A 5296-nucleotide genomic window follows, 5' to 3' on the forward strand; every position below is an offset into this window, starting at 1 on the left:
AAAACACGCGTTACTAGGAAAGCCTCAGGCATGGCTGCTTGGAAATGGTGCTCCATTGGAGTTTAAGACAGTGCAAAGGTTAGTAGACATATCAGCAACAACTTTTGCTTAATTTTAATGTGGAAGTTTTAGCTACTTCGCTGTGAATTGAAGGGAATTTGGATGGAGGGGACGGCAATTTATATCATACAATGTGGTGGCATCTTTCCTGAGATGTGGGGAATGCTGGCATGACCATCTAGGTCCGAGATCTGTCATTTGCAGTCTAAGTTAGATAAAGTTCAGAACAAGGCATGAGACTCTGTATTTGGTAAAATGCTTTATGAGGTCAGCATTACAACCTTTTTTTGAATCCTTGTACCCTATTACAATTAAATTCCTCAGTCTTCCATTATTTTGTCTGGTAAACATATTTTTAAAAACTTGCATAGATATCGTCTTAATTCTAGTCTGTTTTGGGGGTGCCTGGGTGGCTCAGTTGGTTAAGCATCTGCCTTCAGCTCCGGTCATGATCACAGGGTCTTGGGATGGAGCCCCATGTCAGGGAGCTCAGCAGGGAGCCTGTTTCTCCCTCTCCAAACCCCCCTGCCGCTGTTCTCTCTTTCCTCTCTCTCTCTCTCTCAAATAAATAAGTAAAATCTTTAAAAAAATTCTATTCTGCTTTTTTAAATTGTTATATGTGGGCACTGTTCATTTGTGTGAATGTTCATTTTATATTAAATGTTTAGAAGTTCATTTTTGGTACTGTATATTTTTTACTCTACTTAGATAAGTAATAGAAATGTCCATTTATGTATATTTTCCCTGAAGGTAATCTGCTTTATTAGACAAGCAGTTCTCTTACTGACCTGATGTCCACAAATAGACATTTCTTTAGAGCTGATGACAAGAAGTATGGTACCATGCAGATTCTTTGTCTGTCCTTAGACTGCCCTCTTTTATTTCCATGTGAATCTCATTGCATAAGGATGTAAGTAATTAATTAGCCAATTTGTAAGTAATTCTTCCTGACAAGCTAAGCACCTTCCTTTAGCAAGGGTGTAAAATGAGCAATCTAGGGGACATGTATTAAATTCATTAATTAAATTAAATACAAAGCCAAGGACTTTCAGGGATGTTTCTTTTGTAAGGCAAACTGTAATTATAATTAATAATTACATTGCAATCATTTAATGTAAATAGTGCCTGATTTTAAAGATAAATTCATAGAGCAATATTTAGTATAAAATGTCATTCTATGCTAGAGCTTGAATGTTTCTATCATTAGGTTTTTTCGAGGGGACAATTTTCCCATGGATATTATCAAAGAGGAAGCTTTTCTGGAGTTAGGAGACTTCCCCTGTATCTTTCCACACCTTGGAAGAGAGAGTATACCGGCGAATGTACCATGCATACTAATATCCTCGGCTATATTGGTGGTGTGACAAGAATGTCACTTGCCGGAGCATCTGGGTGGCTCAGTGGGTTAAAGCCTCTGCCTTTAGCTCAGGTCATGATCCCAGGGTCATGGGATCAAGCCCCGCTTCGGGCTCTCTGCTTGGCAGGGAGCCTGCTTCCTCCTCTCTCTCTCTCTGCCTGCCTCTCTCCCTACTTGTGATCTCTATCTGTCAAAAAAAAAAAAAAAAAAAGAATGTCACTTGCCACTTAGAAAGATGTTATCACACAGGAGGATGATTACTGGAAGCTGTCCCCACTGCAGAGGGAGCAGAACCAGTCTTGGTAATACAAATAGAGCCTATGTGATGCAGTCGAAGGTTACTGCAAGGCTCTTTGCCTGCAGCAGTAGGGGCTTCCTATGGAACCGTCATCCTGTCTACTTTACCTGACACACTTTTATGTCCAATGAAAATAGTGGTGAATGGTTAAAATCGGCAGGTGGGTACCAAATATATGCATCTCAAATCAGGATGAGACATGAGTGGCTGCTACACATTGCAAGGTAAAGGGTTCCCAAAGAGAGCACATACATGCAAAGAGGAGATGTTAGGGTGGTGGCCTGAGTCACACTAGTGCCTACATGGTGGGGAGCGTGGGAACTACATGTAGCCACGCAGAGACAGGAAGCATGGGCAGGTGCTGCAGCAGCCACAGGCCTCCAAGTGGGGAGAAGGAGGAGCAATAAGCAGGTGTGTGTGGCTGGGCAGGGGAACGTAAGACACATGTGCTTACACGTGGGCCTGTCCCCTCCATAAGGACACCTTCTTCCTCTCCTAGAGGACAGAATGGGAGGGTCCATCCCCCACAGGGGACCAAAGTATGGCTCCCTTTGAAGCATCAGAGAAAACCTTCTCAGGAGATATAGGCAGATACCATGTTGTACGTGAGGTTAAAACAGGAATAACTCAGACTGCAAAGCCAAATTTAAAATGAGAGAAACAACTCATCAGAGGAACAGCAGAGAGGACAATGTGTACCAGAACTGGAGCTGAGGATCCCCAAGCTCCAACAGTAACAGGCACCGCCCTGGACAATGCAGTTACTGTGACGGTCCGTCACCGCGTGGCTGAGCTCCAGCCCCCCCAAATGTCCCTTTCATTCCAGTAGGCCTCTGGTAGGAAGCAAAATCTGGTAAGTAGGGGGAAGTAGAAGCTTAAATGCAAATCAGTGAATGAAAATAAAGAAGAGAAACCAAAAGTTGCAAACAGAAAACCAAAATATTTCCTTTATTTCGAAATCCATGGTAAACGGAATAATGTTATATACCATCAGGGAAATCTGAATTAACACCAGTAGACGAGCAGAATATTTAGATTTTTTTTTTTTTAATCGAAGAGGAGCATGTGGGTAACAAAGGATTTATTACATGCTACTTCTATCTTTCAAGGGCTAATTTTAAAGAAGATTACCCTTTCCCAAGAATTAAGTTATGAATTAGATGATAAATGCATATTTATATAGATTGACACCAAAAATTAATACTGATCATTCAATTGTTCATTCATTCATTTCTTCCTTTAGCAACTATTTATTGATTGTCTACTTTGATCTTGATTCTGTGCCAAACCCTGGGCATAACAGGAGTGAGATAGGCCAACTGTGGTCCTTGTGTTCACAGAGCTCCTCCCCTCTCTTGTCCTCCACCAAGTTAGGGGAGAAGACATTAACCAAACAATCGTACCAATCATATCAACAATTGCAAAGTTGAAACCATACTAGAGGATAATTTATAGTAGGGAGATTTGCCTCAGAGCCACAAGAGAAATCTTAACCAAGGAACTGACAATTTCAAACACAGGTAACTATGTGAGCAAAGGCCCTGTGGCATGAAGAATCATGACCTGAGGGGCAACTATGGCAGTTATCTGAAAAAGCAGGATAAAGAGTTTCTTCTTTAATTTTATTTTTTTCAATTTTAAAAAAGATTTTATTTATTTATTTGAGAGAGAGGGAAAGAGAGCATGCATGAGCAGGGAAGGAGCAGAGGGAGAGGACAAGCAGACTCCATGCTGAGCATGGAGCCCCATGCAGGGCTCAATCTCATGACCCTGAAATCATGATCTGAGCTAAAATCAAGAGTCAGATGCATAACCAACTGAGCCACCCAGGCATCTTCTTCATTGTTAGAGCAATGCAACTTGTTGGAGGGTTTTAAGCAGAAAAGCAGCATTCCCGGAATGCTGTTTCCTAAAGGCCACTCTGGCTTCTGAGTGGAGGAGCGGGGAAGAGTGTGGGGGCTGGGAGAATAGTGAATGACCCAGACTGTTACAGGAAGAGGGTCCTGAATTCATGTGGACAGGAGGCCATGGTGGCTTGGGGTGAGATAGAGAATGCCTTTGGGAGATATTTAGGGGATGAAATCACAGGACTAGATGTGAGGATCAGAATGTGGGTGAGGGAGAAAGGGAGGGTAAGGGTGAGTCCTAGATACCTGACTTCTATAACAGGAAAGGTGGGATTGGCTTCTGCTGAGAAAAGGAAAGTAGAAGACCTTTATGGATTGGTGGGTGGGAAGATCAAGAAGTTAGTTCTGGAACTGTAGGTGTACCTGTGAGACATCCACATGGAGAAAAGCCAGCAGGTGGATAAATGTGTCTGAAGCATCCGTGGCATGTCTGGTCCCAAGACAGATATTTATCAATCACATGGAAAGGTTGCAACTGATGCGAATGCATGGGAAGAGAATACAGAGTGGGGGGAAAGGGGGAGGGCTTGGCACCATGGTGACTATTTAATGGCCAAGCACAGAAGGGTGAGTACCCGAAGGAGAGGTGGCAGCCAGAGAGGTACAGGGAAGACCAGCAGATTCCTGCATCACACAGCCCAGGAAAGTTTCCCACAACCACGTTGTGGTCAGCGGGTTGCACAGAGCTATCCGAGCAGCGAGATGAAGGCTGGGTCTTGGCCACTGAACCAGGGACCTAGGAAGGTCATGGTGATCCTGGCAAGAGCAGTTTTAGTGGAGGATGGAATAGCCGCCGGAATGAGGGGTCGGGAAGTAAGCGGCAAATGGAGGTTGGGGGAAAAAAAAAACAAAAACAACAAACCAAAACAAACAAACAAACAAACAAAACAACTCAAAAGCTTTGACAGCTACGAGGAAGCTAAGAAGTGGCTGAGTGGCCATAAGAGGCTGAGTAAGTGGCAGGTTCTCAAATGTGCAAAAAAGGTTTCTGCCAAGAGAGATTCTCTCTGAGGGAGGAGAGTTACCAGACCGTGCAGGGGTCCTGATGAGACAAGCCCGGAAGGAGCCAAAGCCCGAGTGGAGGGATGGCTGTGAATGTTTGGTATCCAGGCCACGGAAGAGACCTCATGTTACAGATTCAATTTTGTTCGGGTTGCAGCAAATTTGCTGCTGAGATTGAGGGAGGGGCGAATGCGTGGTTGTTTGTGAACGTGGTGCTGAGTGCTGCCGTCAGCCAAGGAGGGGAGAAGCCTGGTGGGAGGAGAGTGAGTTAGGTAATCGGAGCAAGGTAGTAAGAGGCTTCATCTGTGATTTGTTTTTCTGCGTTGACAGAAAAGCAAATCCTCTCTGTTGCATGGCATTCTTCGGAAGGGTTAGGCGCTTGGAGCTGGACGGAGACCGTCGGGGTCAGCAGGGGAAAGATTCTGCCAGACAAGGGAAACAAAACAGCTGAAGGGGCAAGGGAACTTAGAGTATTGGCAACAGGGCCAGAAAAGTGCTGAAGCAAGGGCTTTGTGGGACGAGGAGGGAAGTGAAGACCGGAGAAGGTCAATGCCCTTCGGCTCAGGCTGGGGCACCGCACCGGAAGTCCGGAAGCCCGGAAGTCCAAAGTCCGGAAGTCCGAAGTCCGGAAGTCCGAAAGTCTGAAGTCCGGAAGTCCGGAAGTGGCTGAAG

Source organism: Meles meles, chromosome 7 (assembly GCF_922984935.1).
Source record: "Meles meles chromosome 7, mMelMel3.1 paternal haplotype, whole genome shotgun sequence".
Lineage (NCBI taxonomy): Eukaryota > Metazoa > Chordata > Mammalia > Carnivora > Mustelidae > Meles > Meles meles.